This window comes from Sciurus carolinensis, chromosome 3 (assembly GCF_902686445.1).
Source record: "Sciurus carolinensis chromosome 3, mSciCar1.2, whole genome shotgun sequence".
Taxonomy (NCBI): Eukaryota; Metazoa; Chordata; class Mammalia; order Rodentia; family Sciuridae; genus Sciurus; species Sciurus carolinensis.
In genome coordinates, this window is record NC_062215.1 from 12646725 (window position 1) to 12670365 (window position 23641).

At 43.6% G+C, this 23641-nt stretch overlaps 1 protein-coding gene and 1 non-coding gene across 3 annotated transcripts in view; both read left to right on the forward strand.

The window, feature by feature from the left end:
- Prkca (protein kinase C alpha) overlaps positions 1–23641 on the forward strand; it is a 403509-nt gene that overhangs the window by 67009 nt on the left and 312859 nt on the right. The gene's annotated exons all lie outside the window — the stretch shown is intronic.
- Trnad-auc (transfer RNA aspartic acid (anticodon AUC)) lies at positions 7873–7945 on the forward strand. The gene has a single exon. It is a non-coding gene; the product is annotated as a tRNA-Asp (tRNA).

Consider the following 23641-nt stretch of genomic DNA (forward strand, 5'->3'; position numbering starts at 1 on the left):
TAAAAAAAAAAAAAATTTAAAAATGTTCACTTGAAACTTCGATGGGTGTTCCCCAGTTGCCCTATGCCAATGTACCAAGTTGACCCTTCTACTCATAATTAAATTTTTGATCTCAAAAAAGTTTTGTTAAACATAGACTTGAAAACAAGTATGTTCTTCCATTACTTCCTTCTGCTTACATCTACTCTTGACCTTAGTACATAATGACATGTCATATGAAATACTTGCATGAAAAAGAAGTGCACCTCCCTTGGAGGAATTGACGAAAATGTAGATTTCCAATGGTCTTCACTCTGGTTGAAATTTTCTCCCTCGTTTTAATAAAATGTGTCCAAGAGGGTAAAGGTTCCTTCCTGCATGTTTCATGTTGCTTGCCGTTTGCATGCGGGCAGGTCTATCCTGCTTGATGAACAGTGTTGAAAGATGTCTGGATGATTGACATTCCTAGGTTAACTCCTTTCCAGTGGGGAGGGTTAGAGGGCACATGGAGGAGGAACACCGGGTTGAAGTTAATTGTGTCATCTTGGATTGATGAATAACAGTGTAGCAGCCGTGTGAGCAGAAAACTTGGTTTCTTCATGCAGTAGAGCTGAGGCAAGATCTGCCACGGGGTCAGGGCAAGTCTAAAAGCTGGCCATCCCTACTGCGAAGGAGAACTAGAAGGAGCGAATGGCGAGGGGCAGGCAGCCCAGGGGCTCTTAGCAAAGCCAAGGCACCAGCATCCTGGGAGAGCTTCTGTCTCCTGGACTTGGTCACCTCTCACCTCTTTTTAAAGATTATTTTTTGTAGTTGTAGATGGACAGAATGCCTTTATTTTACTTGTTATGTGGTGCTGAGGCAAGTGCTCTACCACTGAGTCACAACCCCCGTCCCGTCCCCTCTCTCCTTTTTGTCCAAGCTCCTGATAGATCAGTAAGAGGGGACTTCGATTCTGCCTTCCTGCAGGGTTAAGGGTCATTGGGAGAGTGGCTTCACTGGCTGGGCCCTCACTTGCTTGCAGTGTCCTTAGCCTCTCTCCAAAGATCCCCAGGTTTGCTCTTACCTGTGGAGCTCCCAACTGAACTCCTGCCTGCTCCCCATGGGAGCCCCACAGCTGGTACATCAACTTAGTAGCTCACTGAGAAGGAACCCCAGGAGGTGGACAGGAAGCCAGAGAAAGTCAGTTCGCGGTCCTCAGTGTGGCCGCCTGTGCTGGGGATTTTCCAGATTGCTACCTGCTCACCTCGGGTAGCGTTGCTGCTCGGTGTAAAGGCACCCAGGCCCCTTTCCCAGCTGTTTCCCTTCTGAGAAGGGGCTGTCTCCCTGTTGGCAGCCCCCTTTCTTGGTGTGCATGGTCATTGCTTTTTAAAAGAGGTATCTCAACTTTAAGAAAGTGGAGCAGAAAACCTGGGTCAGGGTTTAAGGCGGGGGAGGAGCCACGGAGTGGAGATCGGGCACACTTACCGAGACCCTGAGCTGGTCCTGGCTGAGGGGCCCTGACAGTAACTTCCCTGAGGGCGTCATGACATGATGAGGATCTGGAGGTGGGGAGAGCAGGGAAGAAGTGAAGTTCTGAGCTTTTCATAGAATCAGACACGCTCCCATTGTTTTGTAGATAAGGAATTTTGGAGCCAGATTGGATCTTTGAGATACTACTTGCGTCATTTGACATTTACCTCTTATTGGTCACAGTGCTCTTGGAGAATTTGGAGAAAGCAGCAGCCCTTTCCCTAGAAAAATGTACATGCAAAAATGCACAGGAAGTTAAGGGGATCCGCAAGCCCTGGAGGCTGTGTGTAGGTCCGCACTGTGGGGCAGCTGCATGTCCCGCACACACAGGCCTGAGACCCTGGGCTGGGGGGACTTGCCCAGGGGCACATGTTTGGTTAGACTTGGGGGTCTCCAGCTCTGTGGCCTGAGTGGCCTCTGTCCCAGTACCCTCCCGTGCCGATGAACACGGTTGTGGGATTGTGGTAAGGAATGAGACCATGCACAGTAATTTCCCCCTCTCCAGGCTTTGTTATCCACAGTCAACTGTGGTTCAGAAATATCAAATGGAGAATTCCAGAAATAAACGGTTCTAAGTGGTGTGATGAGATCTCGTGTCATCCTGACCAGGTGTCAATCATCCCTGAGTCCAGCAGGCCCGGGCTGTGTGTCACCTACCCATCAGTTATCAGATCCACTGGGATGGTGTTGTGGTGCTAGTATTCAAATAACCCTTATTTTACTTAATAATGATCCTGAACTGTGGGAGGAGTGCTGCTGGCGATTTGAATATGGCAGAGAGAAGCCATAAAATGTTCGCTTTAAGTGAAAAGGTGAACATTCTCATCTTTATAAGGAAAGAAAGAAAAAACATGCTGAGGTTGCTGAGACCTTATGTTCAACTTTATCATAGGTATGTGTGGGTAGAAAAAAACAGTAAAGGGTGTGGCTCTACCTGTTGTCCTGGACAGCCACTGTGAGTCTTGGAACATATCCCTCTTAGGTAAAGGGAACCTGCTGTGTATTAAAAAAAAAAAAAAAAAAAAAAAATCAGGTAGTACCTGATGGCCGGCATCATTTTTTTGCATCATGGTTGATGTCCTTGATGTCACCCTGAGCCCCGCTGGTTGACTGCGAGTGAGTCTGCATACCCTCAGTGCCGTGGAGCTGTGTGAACCAGGAGACTGCCGCTTCACCCATCTTGACCAAGGGGCACCACCTTTTGTGAACTGGGCTGATGAGTTTGAAAGTGGTTCAAGAATTCAAATAACAGTAATTCCTGGAGAAAATGTGGGGAAAAGGTATGCTCATCAATTGTGGGTAGGACTGCAAGCTAGTGCAACCACTTTGAAAAGCGTTTTGGAGATTCCTCAAAAGACTAGGAATGAAGCCGTCATAGGATCCAGCCTCCTACTCATTGGTAATTTATCCAAAAGAACTAAAATCGGCACGCTGTAGTGATATATGTATCATTGTTTATAGCAGCACAATCCACAGTAGCCAAGTTATGGAACCTGTTCAGGTATCCATCATAGACAAATGGGGTAGAGGGGAGTGAAGGGAGGGGAAGGGGTATAGGAGTAGGAAGGATAGTAGAGAGAAATAGACATGATTATCCCATGTACATATGACTGCATGACCGTTGTGATCCTACAATATGTACAATCAGAAAAATGAGAGATTACACTCCATTTATGTATGATGTATGAAAATACATAATTGCATTCTACTGTCATGTATAACGAATTAGAACAAATTTAAAAAATTAAAAATAAAAGACAAATGGACGAAGAAAACATGGTGTATGTACACAGTGGAGTTCTCCTCAGCTGTAAAGAATGAAATTTATCATTTGCCCTTAAGTGGATGAAGCTGGAGAACATCATGCTAGGTGAAGTAAGCCAGACTCAGAAAGTCAGGAGTTGAATGTTTTCTCCCATTTGCAGAAGCTAGAGAGAGAAAAGGAACAAAAAAAGGGAACCTCGTGAAAATAGAAGGGAGAGCTGTAGAGGCAAGGCAGTGGACCAAGGGGGAGAGAGGGGAGGCGGGAAGGGGAAGAATGGAGGAGTGTAGTTGCCCTGAGTGTGTCCGTATGAATATGTCACGGTGCGTTCCAGTTTCATACAAAACTAAAATGTACAATTAAATAGAAGGAAGACCAGTAGAGTAGAAGGTGGGGATCAGAGGGAGGGAGGTGGCGAGGGGAGGGGGAAGTACTGGGGATTGAAATGGAGCCAACCATGCCATACGCACTTGTGAATATGTCAAAACAAACCCCATTATTATGTCTAAACCACAATGCAGTAATAAAAACATTAAAAAAGAAAGTGATTGTCTGTTGTTCGAAATGTTAGGTTATCTTCTCAACGGTATCATGCTTCCACACAGTCCTAATGTTCTTTCACAGGAGATGGAAGGAATTTACCCATGTAAGATGCACACAGATGCTGGCTTACCCACTTGTAAATACTCCCAGTGTAAGCAAGTTGCTTAGAACAACATAAAATCATGGAGGATGGGTTATTTTATAAGATATATACGTGTGTGTGTATATATATTTCCTGTATTCTGGGATGCATATGATAATATAAATGTTCATGTTAATAGTTTTGTATTCTTAGTCTCCTTGGACTACAATAGCCAAAATTGGGTTGTATGGAATACTTTTCTAAAGAAAAATACATCCTTGAGCCAACAGAGCCAAATAGGAGGAGAGAAAGGAAGAACATACAGCCAGCTCCCACTCAGCTTTTTGTTTTTTTAAGGAACACTGCATTTTATCTAAAAAGAAAGGCCAAATCATTTCCACAGACACCCCCCCCACACACACACAACATCATCTGCAGTGATTCTGAGGAGGGGGAGGGGAAATGCTGTGAACTTTGATTTCAGAATTTCCTGTGATCATCAAGTTGATGTTCTTAGGGTTGCAACTCACCTTCAGTCCTGAGCAGAACCTCAGTCATTTCTTGTTCAGATGACTGCTGTAGGGGGTCCCCAAAAGGAGTTTCGCGGAGACTTCTGTGGGCTTCTCCCGTGGTTGAGACCTCAAGTGTAATATGCCTAACCTATGGGCACTTATCCTCTATGAGGAGGCAGGTAGGCAACTCCACCACCCAGCCTTGGAAAGGGAGGGCCCAAGGAGGCTGGCCTCACCCTTGCCCCAAGGACCAGTCAGACAAGGCAGAAGCCAGTCCCAGGGAGCCATGAGCTTGCAAAAAACGAGGAATCACGTCTGGCTGGCATGGGGAAGTTGGCCACCCCAGGTGCCTCAGAGATGAAATCAGACTCTGCTGAGGACTAATGGTAGAATCTCTGCCTGGGGCAAAAAGGGATTTCCTGCTTGAAACATCCAGTGGACTTATTTTCAAATTAAGAATACTGACAGGACCTCCAGGTGTTTTCCACTTCCCGCCCATTGGCCCTGTGTCAGTCACCTGGGTGTCAGAGTCCTGGAATGAGCTTTGTGACCTGTGGTAGGAGGAGCATGTCAATCACTAGGACAAACAACCACTGCAGTTCTTACTTTATTGAATGATCAGTAATTGAGCACTGACTTGTGTTATTTCATTAAAAAAAAATTGTTACTTTTGAAAACTTTCAAACCAGTGGAAAAGTTGAGAGTACAGTGCAGGGACTAGTCACATCCCTGGGTCAGGAGCCACCAGGTGTTAGCCGGAGCACCTGCTCCATTCACCTCTCACCCCACATGCGTGTGCACACACATGCGCACACTCACATGCATACGCATATCCTCCTCTTCGGCTAAGTCATCTGAAAGCAGGCATTTCACCCATAACTCTTTCCGTCTTGTGAATGGAATAGGACCTGCCTTCGGAAAGTGTTGCTGTGGAGGGACATGTGGTGCTTTGGGAGCACAGAGCTCAGGAGAGATACTTTTCAAAAGGCTGGAGAATTAGACCTGGTTTCTTAGAGAAGGTAACATCTGAGCTGAACCCTGTGCACAGACACCAGTTTACAGTATCCATGTCTAAAGTTTCAACAACAGGGAAAAGGTACAGTCTTTCAAAAAGAGCTTACTACCTTCTGGAGGCCTCGTTCAACGTTACCATATTTGGAGTTTTTGCTTTTATGATTCCTCTGTGGTTTTGTACTAACCACACTTATTATTTCCGTAGCCTCTCAGGGGCTGTCATTGAAAAAGTGCCTTTAGTTTTGCTTGCATTCACGAGGAGGTTTATTAATGTGCAGGGGGCTGTGTGGACCAGGGAAGTGTTTAGTCAGCGGGGTCTCCTTGCTCTGCAAAATGCTTATGGAAGCTCAGTGACTTGGGGCGACAAGCAAATCCAACTTTTGCATCTTAATAATAGCAGTGGCTTAATTTTGTAATTACGCTCAAGAATTCTATGCATCCATAAATAAAAGGAAATGTAGGCCGTTCCAAGTAGTCAGAACTTTAGCTATTTCTACCATATAATGAAGGGTTTTGCTAAATTTAAAAACAGCTGAAAGGCCACCTCTGAAGCATTTCGGGGACAGGGTACACTTTCCAGTATCTAGAAGCATCTGGGTTTAAGCAAATATCATACTCCCTAGACCGGTGAGCAAGAGAAAGGCACTTAGGCATTTTGCAGGCCTCTTAGGCATTTTGTTGGCTAAATAGTGGTATTATATAAAATAAATATTAAATATTGGTTTGGGCAGAAATAACAGCTTGTGTGAGATGGAGATGACTCCAAATTTAAACCCGTGAGTTTTTAGAGCGTGGGGCACAGTGGGGTCACCCTGAGCAAATCCTGGCATTGGTTTTGGCTTTTATGATCTCCTGAGTCCAGGAGGATGAACCACTTTTGGGTTCTGTTTGGCATTCTGACAGGTGACTTCCTGGGGAAGTGTATGGCAGGACTGGAGAAGGGGATGTGCAAGGTAGTGACTGAGAACCCATCTAGGTGCCGTCCCAGCTTCCAGTTACTGCCTTCCTCTGGGTTGTGGGCCTGTCTGTGTGTCAGACACTGGCCTTTGCTACCTCAGTGATATGCTTCTCCTAGACACACACACACACATCAAATTTGCAACTGTCTCAATTAAGTAGACATATCTAAAACCAAAACAGAAACACACCCACTGTTTACTACAGACTGGCTCTAATGGACAAGAAGGGGCCCACTAGTTCCAGGCATTGACTGGTTTGAGCTTGAGGTCCCCAAGTCTGAGTTTGTGTAGAGCACAGGTGTTGCCCAGGATTGTGATGTGGTCTGTGGCCAGCTCTGCGTTGGAGCTGGTAGAAGCTGCCCTGCAGCTTTCCAACTCAGGCCTGAGCAGTGGGCCATGCTAGGGTGGGGGTTGGCTTTTCAAATGATGGTGAAGACCCTCCAGTGCCAGCCAGACATCTGCAGAGGTGCATACTCTGATAAGGGCACGTGGAGCTGCAGAGCATGCATCTTTGGTACCATGGGGGAGAGAGGCCATTGGGGGATTTTAGTGGGCCAGTTTGAGTGATGCCAAGTTGGGGACCAGAGGCTGTGAGGGAGAAACCCCAGAAAGGAGACCTCTGCTCCCCACATTCAACACAAACTCATCCTGGGACCTGCAGGGGAAAGTGGAGACATTTAGGGAGAAAGTCGGAACACATTTGAAAGGGAAGATTTACAACCCAAGTATTGGGAGGGAGCAGTGTGTGTGGTGTGAGCATTACTAATGTCGGTCTGGTCATTTATTTGTGAACTTTCATTCATCATTCATAATCTCCACCTGGCACCAGGCACACCTACTGAGTTGTAGGTGCTGAGTATTTGTGCACAGGGTGGCCAGGCCCTGTTCTAATGGGGCTTCTGTTTGGTGGGAGGGGGAGAGCCAGGGTGGGTAAGTGAACCCAGAAGCAGACAGGGTCATTTCAGTTGGTGACACCTGCTCCAAAGAAGATTAACATTGCGATGGCATAACAGTGGGATTCAGCAAGACAGTGCATTGAATCGTAAATTTTCTAGAAGCAGCACTATAAAAAGCAAGAAGAAACAAGGAAAGCTAATTTAAATAATACATTTTAATGTCATCAAATGTATCATAATGTTATCATAATATGTAATCAATATAGAAAGGAAATAGTTTGCATTAATGTTCTTGGCATCCAGTCTTCTAAATCTGGTGGGTGCCTTATGCCTGGAGCAATCTTGGTTTAGAGTAGGTGAATTTCAAGCACTGAGTAAGCACACTTGACTAGTGGTTTTTGGACAGTGCAGGTTTAGTGGGGGGGGGGGGATGGTAGCAAAGTGATCAGAGATGACCACTGGTTGGCGTGGTCTTCTCTTAAAGCTCTATCAACTGATAACAAGAAGCAGTTGCTACTGCTAATGCATTTTGTTTTGTATTGATTGCTGATATGCTCCTACAACATTGTTGTTTTTATCCATATTTCAACTGATCAAAATTGCTCATTCTGGTGCTGAGGGTGTAGCTCAGTTGGAAGAGTGCTTGTCTATCATGCACGAGGCCCTGGGTTTGATCCCCAGCACCCTCAATAAATAAATTAAACACAACACATATAGCAGTCTTGCTGTGGAAATTGCTGTGGAAATTGCTGAATGGGAGGGGCACCCCAAGGACAGTCCATAAGAAGAACTAACAGTGGAGAGTCTGTTGTAATCCTTGGGATTTCCTGGGGGTCACATTCTATTAGGTATCTAATTTTTCTATACAGGAAAGTTGGTGTTGTAGATTCCTTCTTTCCCACTCTGTTCCTTAATGATGAGAAGAAACTTCACCAACTTCATGTTGAACCTGAAAGTCTCCCACTGGGAAAGATAATTGGCACAGGAGCAGAACTGTTTTTAGTATGATTTCAATACAGGTTTAAACTGCTGTTTTGTTGAATATGTTAGCTATTAATTTTTAACGTAAGGATATAGTTACTAAATATAGTTCTTCTCCCACCTACTAGGAGTCTCCTGGCTGGGTGAAAGGCTGCTTGTTGCATGGAATGAAAAATAATTTCCATCTGAGTTTTTTGGGTTCAATTGCAAATCCAAGGAGTTGCTTTAGAGTCAATTTATGAAGGAGGTCTTGGAAAATACTGGAGTGTTTTGTGTATGTGAAAATTAGGACCCTGGGAAGGGGTTTGGCAGAAACTGCTCACAGATACACGGTGAACCTCTTAAAAAATTCACCCTCCCCTTCTTTCCTATATAAAAGTAATACATGCTCCTTGGTGCCCACTTGTAACAGAGAGGAAATCATCCAGAATCTCATTTCCTCTCATTCTCTTTCCCAGTAGTTCTAGGTATCTACTTATAATGCAATTTTTTATGTAGTTTTACCCTGCTCTTTTACACGTATGGGTATGTTCTTAAATAAGAAGGCATACTAAAAATGGATGGAGAATATTCTTATGAAACTTTTCTAAGATGGGGTCATTTTATTGCTCAGGCCGGTCTCAAATTTATGGACTCAAGTGATTCTCCCACTTCAACCTCCCAAGTCACTAGGACTGCAGGCATGTGCCACCATACCAGGCTTTGTCGTTTATTTAATTGACCCTCTATTGTCCCCCCGCTCCCCATTTTTCATGATAAGTAGCTCTGGCTTGAACATCCTTCTACTTAGGTATTTTTATGCATATTTAGTTACTGTGGTAGAAATTGCTAGAAAGTGAAATTTTGGGGTCAAACAGTATAGGCCTTTTTGTAGGGCTTGTGGTGTGTGCTTGCCCAGTTACTCTTTAGAAAACAGCACGAGTTGACATTCTTGCCCTCAGTCTGCAGGTGCTTTTCTTGGCTGAACCCAGCCCGTGCTGGGACTTGGAATTTTAAGGGAGTTTATTAATTTGATAGGTGATAACCATGTCATTTTGGTTACTGGACTTTAAAAATAAGGAAGACAAAGTAATACATTAACACTTTCCTTTTGGCCTGTCCTGGGCTGTTAGGGAGCTAGTAGTGTTTTTCTGAGGATAACTGAGGGATGCCGGGTGTGTGGGGCCACAGGCGGATTTCGTTGCTTTGTTCCTTTTTTTTCCCCCCCCAACTGAGCTAAGTTCAGCACTGGGTTTGTGATAAAAACTCTTCCTGCTGAAGACACGAAACCATCCACATACTCCAGAGATGTGTGGTCACTTCAAGACATGCACACTGCAGTCTGTCGTGGAGAGTCTGACCCACCCCAGAAGGCTTATTGTTAGCATCTTTATTCATGATGCACACGGATGCGTGCTTCCGAGGACACCACTGTAGTCTGACTCTGCGTTTGCAACTTTTCCCTGTGGCCTGTGCAGAATGCCAGGGCTTCTCAGAATAAGGCCCAGTGACATTGCCTAAACTCCAAAGGATTAGAGCCATTGTATCTTCCTCCCCAACAAAACTGCCCGCTACTTACCATTGCTCACAGCCTGTCTCAGTCTGAACCAGCATGTGGACCTCAGCACTTTTCTTTCCATGATTAATTCTTACACCAATATATATGGCAAGTACTATTATTTTCTGCACTTTATTGATGATACAATTAAGCCTTAGACTGTTTAGATAGTTACCATGGAGTCACACAGCTGGGAATGGGCAAAACCAGGAATTGAATTGACTCTAGAGCCCACGTTCAAAAGTCCTTGAGAACTGGAGGGAAATGAAGCAGAATGAGACTAGAGTGACAGGTGACATTGTGATTCCAGCCCAGAACTTCTCTCTATCTGCCATATGCAGAGTGACTTAAACCCACAGAGGGAAACTGAGGAAACCAGGTAGTAGTAGTACTGTGATTTCCAACCCCAACCACCTCTTCCAAGTGAAGAGGGAAACTGGGCTTTGTTGTAGAAGAAAAAAGTGGTGTTGGACTGACTTGAAAGATTGGCTGAAAAAGATAAGTCATATAAGATCAGAATTGATTGGAATGAGGAAGAAGTGTGGGTGTGGAGAGAAATGGAATGGGGAGGAAAGTTCCCTGAGCAGCTGTAGGACTGGAGGCTGGAAGTCACGTGGTGTAATCAGGCCACCAGGAAGCAAATCGCATCGGGAGTGCGCCCCCTGTGGAGGGTAAGCGTCGGTACTGGGGTGGGCAGAGAGAGCCATCGCATCTTACCTAGCCTAACGGGGAAGGCAGATGGATGATGGGGAGGTGGGTGGCATCACGCTACTGGTTATGTTCTTTTAATAAGAAAAATTATAGCATAATTTCATCCACTCATTGAAAACAAGGTTATGCAATTAGGGTCCTACTGCTGTTAAAAGCTTCCAGAGACTTTAGTGCACTGGGCAGACAGAATGATGATGTTTACTTTAAAAATCAAACTTGTTCTTTTTCCAGAGACTTAATTTTATTTAATGCTCAATTTTTGTGCTTACTGGTTCTGTATTTTCTTGTGTAGATTAAGACCCAATTTAGAGATGAATCTGCGGGCTGTTTGTGGAAAAGCCCAGGAATGATGGTACTGGTACTGAGGAACTGCTTGTCAGCAGCATTTTCATGGGGAATTGTCATGAGTTTTATAAGAATAAGAGTTTTGTCACACCCCCATCATAATTCCTTTAAAGCAATAAATGAAATGTTGGGTGCTCCTTTTAAAATGTTTCAGTTAAATTTTTATTTTTTTTTTTTTCAGAAGTGGCATCTAACATAAAAATTCACCATCGTAACCATCTTTAAGCATACAGTTCAGTGGTGGTAAATATAGTCAGGGTTTTGTGAACCCGAACTTGGGAACTTTCTTTCATCTTGCAAAACTGAAACTCCACGCCCATTAAATAACAGCTTCCCATTTCCCCCTCCCGGCCCTGGTCACCCCCCACTCTACTTTCTGTTTCTATCAGTTTGACTACTTTAAAAACCCTCTCTTGCAAGTGGGCTCATACAGTAGGTGTCTTTATGACTGGCATGTGTCGCTGAGCCTGGTCTCTTCCAGGTTTCCCCGTGTTGTAGCAGTGGCCAGATATCCTTTCCCTCTAAGGCTGAACCACATTCCTTTATATGTGCAGACTGCATTTTACTCCTGTTGATGCTGTCTTGGCTGTTGTGAGTCTTACTGCTGTGAACATGGGCGTGAAACTTACCTCTCTGAGAGGTCAGGTCTTTTGGATAGGTACCCAGAAGTGGGACTGCTGTATCATTTGGTGGTTCCATTCTTAATTTTCAGGAGCCTCTGGGATTTTTTTTCCTCTTGTGCTTACGACATTTTACAGTGTCAGCAACAATGCACCAGAGTTTCAGTTTCTATGCATCTTTGCCAATACTTGTCATTTTCTGGATTTTTTTCGTTTTGGCAGTAGCTATCTTAATGAATGTGAGGACCATCTCTGGTTTACCTACCACATCAAGTTTTCTCATAGTTGTAGACAGATATTAAAGTATTGTTTTGAGATTTATTTACTTTCACTGCTATCCTGCTCAAAGGGAGGATGATTAAAACATTAACAGTCTTGCAACTTACACAATAGCATGCATTACATATTTATTGATGATGTGTGCTGAGAAGTCATACCTGGGAGACATTCTGAAATCATTGCAACATGGTTTAATGTCAGAAGTTTGCAAAGCTGAAGAAGCTTGTCCTACCCTCTGAAACAAGTCTACATGTCAGTGGAGCCTGCAAAGGAGATCTTAGTCCTGATACTGAATTTTTGGGGAGATAAGGAGATGAGTAGGTGAGACAGCTGACACGCCAGCACAGCTCTGCAGTGTTCAGGGTCCTTCAGTAACTGGCAAATAGAAATTCCAAACTCATGTGGCATTATAATGCTCAAATGCTAGCACTGTTTATTTACGAACTTACCCTGTGAGCTATAATTCAAATCCTTGGCCAATCAAATGGAAAAGTAAATTATTGGGAGTAGTGTTTTACTTAGAACCCATTAAAGCAATTTAAGTGAAAGTTTTTTTTTTTTTTCCCCAGGTATAAATACCCAGCTTTCTGCAGGAGGGCAAATGTAGGTGTAGGACTATCTTTATGAATGCTCTTGGGGAGATGGAGGGAGGATGCATACAATACAGTCTTTCAGAGGACTCAGCGGCAGCCATAAATCCATTTATGAACAATTCAAGTAATAGAGCTTTGCAGCATAATGTTAGTTTTCAATAGTGATGTTATTTAAAAGAAATCAGAGGTTTAAATGGAATGCATGGAGAAATGGGGCATTATAAATTTGAGTAAGTAAGCATTACTTTTTAGTGAATCCAGCAGATTGTCTTATTATTTACTTTTTGTTCATGTTGCATTTCAGTTATTCAAATGGGAAAGGAGACATATTCCAGGGATGAGTCCTTTGCTTATGCTCTATGGGTTAAGGCCCCGCTGCAGATTTTCCCAAGTTACCTAGCCTTCATAATACTGGAGGAGAAGAGAAATTCAAAAACGAACTGGCTGTTCATTTTGTATCTTAAGAAGCAAGGCTGAAGTCAAGCACCAGATTTGTTATTTACCCTGATCCTCAGTCGGAGCTCCCCAGTCTCTGAGCACTCACATGAAGGGTTCCTGGAAGGACGGGAATGACTGTCACTGTACTGCGTGACTGTATCCTGCACAGGACGTGCTGGAAGATGCCCAGGAAATACTTGATGGTCGTCTTCACTTTGTCTTACTGGAAAAGACTCTGCAGGAGATCTTCTGTGGTCAGCTTTCGTGTAATCCTGGCAAGGTAGCTGCAGGCTGGGGAGGTGCGGGGTGGGGGCAGCTTTCTTTGATAATACATTATGCTGCCCAGTGTGCCAAGGGTGACTGTGTCATACTCATAGTGTGTGTCTCTGTTTGGTTCTTGTTCATCTGTTCTTTTATTTTTGGCGGGTCACACTTTGCAGGCAACAGGAAATTAGCCTCAAGTTTGTCCTAAGTCCTTCGCGACCACAATGGTCAAAAGTTGCTGGAGCCCCTTCATCATCTTATCACCACCCAAATACTGCATAAGCTGCAGGGCCATCGTGGTGTGGTTGAAACCCCTCTTCCTGGGATTTCAGCCTGTCCCCACTTTTCTCTGATCAGCAGAGAATGGCCACGATCCCCATGATGGCCCCTGCTCACTTCGCCAGGCAGCGCATAGCAGGCACTCTCCAGGGATTGCAGACCGAGAGGAATGGGGCGAAGAGCCACGTGGGGAGAAGAGCCGCGGGAGAGCCTCTCCCTATGCTGTGATTCCCGTGCTCCACTGCTGCTCACTTCTAGTTTTCTTAAAGTGGTAGGTGTGTGTAGGCTTGGTGCTGTTGAGCCGCGACTGGAGGCCAGCAGGATTGCCCTGCTTCCTTAGGGTTTACCACGTGACTCGGCCCCTCTCCTGTGATGCTTTCTGGATTGGGTCCTGCTGTTGTTTCACATGGAAAACATCTTCCTTTACTTAGTGTCATTGTTCCATCTTCCACATCAGTTTTCTGTTACTTCATATTCATGAATAATAGGATGGGGAAAAAAGAAACCCAACCCTGTGTGTAATTGCTATTCGAATTTCACAGTGTAGATATTTAAAGATTTAGTTGGCTTTAGAATTAGAAGTTCTTGGTAGACTAGCATATTTCTCCAAGGGCTTGGAATCCAATAATTCGATCCCTGTTTCTTTACATGTAAAATTAGTCCTTCCCAATAGGTACTGGTGCCCCCAGGGGAGAAGGTTGAAAGTTCTTGGCATATGGCTCTCTGTGCTCTTCATTAGTAATATATATAGTAAAATTACTAATATATATATATATATATTAGTAAAATTATAATTTTAAATTATAATTATAAATTATATAGTAAAATTACTAATATATATATATACTAATATATATATATATATTACTAATATATATATATATATATATATATATATATATTTTTAACTTGGAAAAGTCAAGTGCTGGTAGGAGAATATGGTGGTTTGGATTCTGCCAGGTTTCCTATGGCTGTGTTCCTATTAGTGGGCTTCAGGGGCTTCCTATAAGGCAATTATTATGGTTGGTGTGGAGAAAAAGTGGAATACATTATTCTTACCTCTTCATGGAAAAAAAGAAATATAGAATGTGTCCTTCTCTCCTCTCCAGCTAGCTGTCAGTTTCGAATGCCAGCCCCAGTCCATTCTGTCCTATGTTGGGGGGTGAGTGATGGGCGCTGGCAGGAGCCCATCAGTGTGATTGCCAGTTGCCAAACACACCCAGAAACTCTGACTGTAGATGTCTAAGAAAATGTCTAAGAAAACAGAATAACAGAGATTTCCCTCTGGCTTTCAGTACATGGATTTCTTGCTCATTTTGACTGTAGATCTCTCATTAAGAAAGGGAACAACAACAACAAAAAAGACAACTTTGAATTTAAATTGTGATTTCTTTATGGGTTTAGGTTCTTTACTGAGTTACTCTGAAAAGAAAGTTTCACTGGATACTCTTCAAGGTTTTTGTAAAAATATCCCCGTTGTGTGGATGCTGACCACAGTCCGTGAACAAAAGGCTCTTCTAGGTCACCGAAGGGTATGGTCGGAATCCAAAATAAAACCAGTTCCCAGGTGGCTAATGATCACTTTCTCTATCATGCCTGGAAAACATGCAGCTTCTCTTGCCAGGAGTCCATGGTGAGGCAGAAAATTGCTGTCCAGGCAGCTTCATAAAGCATTGCCTAAAAAAGATGTTGGTGGATGTGACTGTTGTGCCGAAGTAAAATGATAGTTGGATCAATCAGTTTGGACTCATTGCTTCAGGGGGGTGGAACCTGGTAATTGAGAGGTCAAAACAGAGGGTCGTTTCCTTTCACTCTTTTTGCCCCTTTGCCGTCCCCTGGGGCATCTGCCTGATGAGGGGGGGGGCACACCTGGAGAAGGAGCTCACACCTGCTGCTAACGGACTGTGAATTCTTGGCAGCTTCTTTATCTGCAGAGGATACTTCATTTCCAGGAAATCCCACTTCAAGAAACTGCATTTGTGGAAGTCTTCCTGTGTGACCTCCAGACAGGCATCATTGCTTTGAAAGCAAATGCCTGGGTTTTGATATTTTCACACCATTGCATAGATTCAGTGCAACTAATTTTTAATTCCCTATTGGGCATCCTGTTGAGGTATGAGTTAAATTTATGAATCATGGTATTTATCTTTTTATTCACTGTTTTATCTGTCTATCTATCCTGTATTTATTTGGAGCCAAACCTCTGCTAGGAGTTGTGCTAGACTGAGACTTGACTGAGTTTGCATATTCACATCTGAAGTTTGTGTGGTTCTGCTACTCTGAAGAATGTTTTGCATTTCCTGGGGGAAAAAAGTCGATATCTTCCTTACAGTTAAATTAGCATATTAGTTTTTAAAATGCTGCATTTTATGGATCAGTAACAGAATTACAATTTCTTAACTTGGCAAAGATTATGGTGTTCATTCTTGAACATTACAACACCCGAGCACCATTTAAAGTCTCTCTTTAATGCGAATATACATTTTTTACTTGTGTTTTTTAGATAATAGAGAAACAGCTCAAAATTGTTGTTACTTTAAAAGCTGAAATTCATCTTTTTGAAAGGGACTGGATGAGGATGTGAGTTTTTATGTAATTTGTTGTTAGAACTACCCACGCCTCCAAGAAGGTTACACTCAATTACATACTATAAAAATTGGTATTGACACTAATTCACTTTCTGTATCTCTTTTGGGTAGATAGATGATATACAGCATAATAAAGGCTTACTAGAAAACATTCTCTAATCAAAATAGACTGTCAGAGGCAACTATAGGTCGGTGACATGTTGTTTGCAGATAAACTAACATTATGCAAAAAAGAAAAATATTTGGAAGGAAAAGAATTTCAGTCTGATTATTCAGTGTTTAAAAAGACCTTCTAGCTGTGAGATTATGTTGACTCTATGTCATTGATTGTTGGTTAATTAGTACCTTTGTAGTGGTATGATTTATTCAAACCACTGCATTTTAGGGCATTATTTCAGTTTTGAGGTTGTCAAACATTTTACTATCATAAATTGAACTTTAAAAACTAGTTTGTAAAAATGAGAGAATACATGTAATATGCGTCACCCACATCAGTGACTTGCAGTCCAACTTAGGCTTCGTAGTTTGTGCATATGTGTATGTGGGATCATCCAGGAAGGAATGCCCAGACTCACCATCTATTGTCTAAGTTTGCTTTTTTTTTTTTTTTTTTTTTTTTTTTTTTAACCCCTATCTTTAAAAAAAAAAAAAAAAAGATAGGCAATAGGATCTGTCAAGAGTCTGAGTATAGTCTTATGTCGTCCGTTTTTAGTGAAAATATTCATTTCATTTTACCTTCAGTGATTAGGGCAGAGAAAGTGAAGGTCAAGTACAAACCCATTAAAACGGGGACTCATCAGTTGATTTGCAAAATATGTGGGATGTGTATCACTTTTAATTTTGTCAGATATCCCCAAACCTTAATTTTTGGTTAAGTTTTTTATTTCCCACTTACAAGTGATGGCTGGAGGGAGTTTTAGAAGCCTCATGAGGTCCACCCTTGAAAGACACCACACATGGCATGGGTGGGGTGGGGATGGGGTTAAAACAGACTCAAGGGCCCATCTTCCTTTTCTCTTCAAGCTTGTTGAAATCTTGGAAGCTCCATGGGCACCATGTAAATCTTGTGCCGTCTCTATTGCATTCCATGCAGTGAACGCCCTACTGGACTTGGGATCCTGTGTACCGTGCTCATTTCATTGGTGAATTGTAATCAGTGATAAAGATGATTTTTCTAGGGAAGAGGCACTTAGGAAAGCAGGTGATGCCTCTTGCCTGAATATCTAGTGGCACGAAGTCATGCATACTCTCTCTCACAGCTCATGGGAATATTAGAAATAATTGGCATCTCAAAAAATTCAGCATTTGTGAATAGGTTTGTATTTAGGTAGAGGTATGCTCTCTGGTTCCCTTCAAATAGATAAATTCACAAGTCCTCAAGAAATCAGACTTTGTTGACAGGTCTGACTGGTCTATCCTCATCTGCTTTGTTTCTTCCTTCTTTTATTCATTCAATTAACCAACAAGTGCCCATTGGTGCCTTCCTGTGTGCCAGGGAGATGCCAAGATGGAATGGAGGTGAGGGCTGGACAGCATCTCCCTGGTCTCTTTCATAAGTTTGTAGATATTAATGGATTTCTGCCTTGAGATTCATTATTTACTTATTGTGGTGCTGGGGGTTGAATCCAGGGCCTCACACATGCTAGGCAAGGCTCTACCACTGAATTCTTAGCCCTTCTCTTTAATTTAATGGGTGATATCAAGAGGTATTTTATTATTGAAAACCATTTATGTCTCCATCACTATTCAGAGATACTTCTCTTTATATGAGGAATATTTGTGTATCATGGAGACCCTAACATTGCAAGAGGATTTCAGAGTATAATTTGACAACTCATTAGTGAACTGCCAAATAGAAACTCAGACACAGCTAGTTCACTCCTTGCCACTGAAAACAGTACAAAATTATTAGTTTTCCTGGTTGGATGGGTGTGTAAACCAAACCATTGCTAAAATTGCTAAATAAATATCCAGATGAAAAAAACTGCTCTTCAGCCTTTAAAAACGATACATTGTTATTCCTGTTTTCTGAGGTAAGTTAAAAATACATTGTTATTCCTGTTATCTGAGCTCAGTTAAAAAGGATACATTGTTATTCCTGGTTTCTGAGAACAGTTAAAAATGATACATTGTTATTACTGGTTTTTGAGATTCCTTGTGTAAATTTCCTTCCAATTCATTAACACTGGGAGTAGCAGAACTCCTGACCTTCATCAACAGATGACTTCCTCAGATGTGTGAAAACCTGGGTTTTTCTCTTGCTTTGGCTTAGAGGTACCACCTCTTGCTGAGCCAAACTTTGCACAGTTAGTATTTTCTGTTTTTTGATTATTATTTGAGAGCAATAATCCTTTAAAAATGTGCCATTTTTGGTCTTTTTTGATACACTTAAATATTTTAAGTTTATCTATATACTTATTGTATTGCAAAATGGTAAAAACCCATCCTCAAGTTACTTTGGTTTCCTGCCCTCTGAAATAGCAGTTCTCAAAGTGTGGTCTGCAGACTCCTGGGGAATCTACAGGACCTTTTTTGAGGTTTTGAAGTTCTGACTGATTTTCACAGTAACGCCAGGAATTTTTTTTTTTCTCTTTGTTTTCCCTATGTTGCCTTTGCCCTGATGACAGAGAAGCACTGGTGGGTAAAACTGCTAGTGCCTTGGTGTGACCAAGGCAATGACGTGGACAGTCACTAGTGGTTGTCACGATCTTCACCAGCAGCCACTCACAAGAATAGAGAAAAAGGTCAGTTTCACCTAAGGGTGGCCCTGTTGAAGCACTAAAATTGGTGACTTTATGAAACCTTGACTTTTGAGTTGCACATTTTTTGATATTAACAAAGTGGAAGTGCTGGGCAGTGCCTGTGCTGCTGCTGTCCTCTACTTAGGGCAGTCGATGGATGTCGCGGTTATTCAAGTTTGGGTCTTAGACATTTTCTTTAAATGAAGTTAGCTCATCACTTCAAGGGAAATGAGTGATAGTATTTGGGCTGAGCCCAGAGTTTGAGAACCGCTGCTCTAGGAAATTGAAGGGCCGTACACAAGGAAACAGAAGCAACCTGTCTGCTGTGTGTGCATCCACAGGGACTGTGGTCTCTCTGAGCAACGTTAGGTCTGCATCCTAGTGTCCTTACTTGGTGACTTTTCCAAACATTCCTCACTTATTTTGTAGCAAGGTGGAGTTTGCGCTCTGGGGTTGGGTTAATAGCTTCACGAAAGTACGCCCTGTTTCCCTTTCTGCCGTCTGTTAGGGAGGTGTTTCCTACGATTACTCTCAGAAAGCTTCACTTCTGGTCACCAGAGCATGTGGGGATTTCCTCTCACCAGCAGCCACTCAATTCTCCAGCTGGCAACAGCTGTGCGGGGTGGAAGAAACGGAAATGCTTTTCCTCCTCTCAAAAGATGCTTCTAGAGCCACTCAAGGCTACCCCAAGTGTGTAGCCCCCCGAACTCCCACAGGCCTCCAGATGGTTTCCTCTAATTCATTTCCATTCTGACACTGTCCACTGGGAGGTAGCCTTAGACCCCACAGATTTGGGTGTAGTCCTGTGGAACTCTCCCCCATTTCAGGGGCCCATCTTATGCCTGGAGTTGCCACCACCCCCTCCTGGGGTTTGATTACTTTGCTAGAAGTTTTACAGAACTCAAGGATATATATTTTTGATTACTGGTTTATTATCAAGGTTATTGTAAGGAATCTGACGAAAACCACTCCGGACACGGGAAATCACATAAAGGAGTTTATTAAGCAAACAGAGTGTCTCCCTGCAGGGTAAGAGAGAAAATGAGAGGAAAAGAAAGGGAAAGAGAAAGGGTGTACGCTAGAGAGAGTGGAAAGCAAGGAGGAGAAAGTAAGTGAGTCAGGGGAGAGAAAAGCATGAGAAAAGATGGCGGAGTAGCTACCCTGAGGCAGTTGAATCCCACCAGGCTAACAGGGGACCAATAACGGAGAAGGATACTTACAGGCTGACTGATGAACCAATAGCTAGCCAGGATGTTCACAGATTGACAGTAGTTGGGAGGCGGGGAAATGGCTGCAACGGAAAGGGCGGGGAGAGCAGCTTTGTACATTACAGTTATGACAGATGATACAGATGCAGCCATATCAAGAGGTGGACAGGGCAGGTTTGTCGGGAGGGGTGTGGAGCCTCCATGCCCCTCGTGTGGCGAAATCCCCTCGTTTTGGTGATGAGAGGTGCTATCCTTCCAGCACCCCACATTTCTAGAACCAGGAGGCCCTCTGAGCCCTGTCCTCCTGGTGTTCTACAGAGGCTTCCTTTTGTAGACATGAATGATTTCATCACTGTCTGTCGGTAATGAATTTGACCTTCTGCCCTACTCTGCTGCTTGGAGGTCAGAGGGTGCGGCTGAAGCTTCCCACTCTCATCCAGCGGTTATTTCCCTGGCCACCGACTTCCTTCCTGAGGCTTAGCCAGGAGCCCACCTGGAGCTGCCTCATTAGAACAAAAGATGCTTCTAGAGCCCAGGAGATTCTGGGGAATTTAGGAGTTGGGGTCAAAGGCCAAACATTAAAACAGAAGATTCATAACATCCCCATCCACAAGGGTTTTAGGAGCTCGTTGTCAGGACCTGGGGGCAGATGCTAGTGTCACAACCTGTTTCTCATAACCAGGGATGTTTTTGCATTCTAACTTACCATTGGTTCTGCTCTTACATCTTTTGCCACCAACTTTGTTTGCCTTCTGTCTAGATGTGACCATGTGATTCAAGCAGATACCATAGCCCAGGGACCCTGGGCACTGTTCTAAAGGAATTGGAGAAAATCCAGAGGTGGTTCAATATGTCATGGTCTCCTGGTCTAAGATTTACTATTAAGTCACTAAAAAAACACATTTTTAAGGACTAATGACATGTTATTTAGGAAAATGGTGGGACACAAATATCTATAAATAGAATACAGTTGAAATATATTTAAAGATGCCCTCCCCCCCACCCCCCCTCAAAAAAAAGAAATGGAAGGAAGCATTCCAACAAAACGTGTCTCTTAGCTGCGTGCTGACGTCATGGGCAGTTGTATTTTGTTTTTGTTATACTCTTCCATATTTTCTTAATTTCCTAAAATGAGTTTGTGTTACTTAGATAATTATTTAAATAAAAAGCTTTAAACAACTCTGTTTCATAGTAAAGTCTGTGTAATCTCTGCCGATTTCAAATTCATCAATACTGTATGTATTTGACTGTGGTTAAAAGACACTGTCATTTAATTTAAATTTTAGTGTGGTGCTCATTTAGAAAATAGCAAGGTGGTAGCAAGGAGCCTCCCAAGGATGATGGGTCTGGATCAGAGGAGCATGGGGTTGACTGGAGTCGGCTCGCACCTGCCCTGAACGCCCTTTGTAATTCTCGCAGGGGTCCAGGAGAGATTAGGAGCTTGCTGCAGTGGCAGTTGATCTACGGTTGCTCAGCTGTCAATGATTGACTTTAGGCCCAAAGGTAGCCCTGTGAGGCTGAGGCAGAGGGCAGGGGCTTTAAAACAAGACTGCAGGTTCCTGAGGGCATTCTTGGAACTTTCTGCTTTCTTTCCACCAAGATCAAAGATGTCCTTAAAGTGGTGGCAAAGGGACAGAGAAAGTTCCATCTTTAAGGAAAACCTATTTTAAATTTTCTGTCCCACCCCACTCCCCAACTCTAAATGCCCTGGGGTCAGTTGGTGCCAGGAACTTTGCCTGGTTTCTGTAAGTGATAGACCAGTTACATCCCGGGGCACATATGTTCCTGCATCAGTGACTGTTTGGGAGATCTGGATACATACTGGGCACACCGCAGGAACTGTGTGCACGCGGGCTAAATGGATCATGCATGAGCCTTCCTGTGGCTGTGGATCTCCACAGTCATCTTTAATTTTTTTCTTCTTGTGGGGATGGGGATTGAACCCAGGCCTTGTGCTTGACAGGAAGCACTCTACCAACTGAGCTATATCCCCAACACCACAGCCATCTTTAAATGGTTCCAGCATCTTCCATCCTGGGAAGGCCTACGGCATTGTCACCTGCTCTTTTTGAGGTAGACAACAGATGAGATTCTGCAGGTGACCACCACACTGGCCAGAGGATCCCAGACTCCTGCAGGATGGGCAACCCTATTCCTGATTAGCTGAAAGCGGGCCCCCGGGAGAGGTGGGGGAAAGCTGTAGAAAGCTGGAGCAGAATGGTATTGGAGCACCACCCCACCCCCATATCTTGTGGAAGACTGGGATGGGCAAGGAAGGACTGGTGGGGGAGGCAGAGGTGGCTGGGGCAGTGGGGAACAGTGATTCTTGGCTGCTCACTGTGGACTGATGTGAAGAGCTTGGTGGCTGGTCTTCCACAACTGACCAGGATGGCCTGTCCAGCTGTCTTTGAACCTTTTCAAGGACCCACCAGGATCATAAAAAACGGCTAATGAATGCTTATCAGGTGCTAGGCATTTCATTCACTTCACCCAGCAGTCTCGAGTGGGCTCCAATTTACAGATGAGGACACAAGCCACAAACTGGAACTCTTCTGGTTCCTGGAGAAGGTGGCACTGGGAGGTGGTCCCTGGCAGGCTGATTTGAGTCTGTGGACCCTCCTGCTTCCTCGGATTCTGGAAGCACAGTGCCCCTTGTGTGGACTTAGTGATCTGGGTGCCAGAAACTTCACCGTGGTTTGTCTGGGATCCTTCCTGTCCACAGGTCACAGTATTCAGAAGAGTTCTGGAACCCAGACTCCCCACCCCCACCAAAAAAAAAAAAAAAAAAAAAAAAAAAAAAAGAAAGAAAAAAGGGCAATAAAAAGAGAAACAAAAATCATTCAATCCCCATCCCCACAAGAAGAAAAAAATTAAAGATGACTGTGGAGATCCACAGCCACAGGAAGGCTCATGCATGATCCATTTAGCCCGCGTGCACACAGTTCCTGCGGTGTGCCCAGTAGTTTTGAGTTGACTGTATCATTAAACTTAAGTACAATATAGGTACATTGCTGCCCCAGTTCCATGAAGAAGTCTGACCAGAGGGAGAAATTCAGCCCAGCTGTACAGCAGAGGACCCTGTCCCTGCCTGGATTGTCCTCTTTGACTGTTCCAGTCTTGCTTTTTTAACTTAGTACTAGGGATTGAATCCACAGGTTGCTGTACCACCGAGCTGCATCCCAGCCCTTTTTATTTTTCAGATAGGGTCTTATTAAGTTGCCCTGGCTGGCCTTGAACTTGCAGTCCTCCTCCTCAGCCTCCCAAGTAGTGGGAATTGCAGGCGTGGGTCACTGCACCCGGTGACCCTTGCAGCCTTGCATCCCCTCTGTGGCCCACCATTTTCTGGATGGCAAGGATTGCTTCCCACTTGCGGATACTTTCGATCTTTCTCTGTAATTTCTCTGGGCTCGGGTTTCAAGTCCAGCAAGCGCTGGTGAAATGAACTTGCAGAGAGCTCCTGTTGCCTCGTTCCTTAATTGCACACCACTCAAGGTAAATAGGGACTGACTTTCTGCCTCCAATGTCACTCCAAAGTGTCAGCTACCAATTACCCATTACTCAGGCACAATTTTTGGTCTATTGCTTGACTGCCTCTCAGGTAGAGGAGGTGAAAAATATGATTTATCCTACTAGAAATACATACTCCTCTGTTAAATTAAAATTTAAATAGTACTGTCTCTTTGGGCAGGGGGGAGACCTAGATGAAACTGGGGCTGTTCTTTATGTCTCAGTCCTTGGGATTTTTTTTTTACCTTCACCGCTAAATGCTTACATCTACTATAACTCCCACACTACAAATAC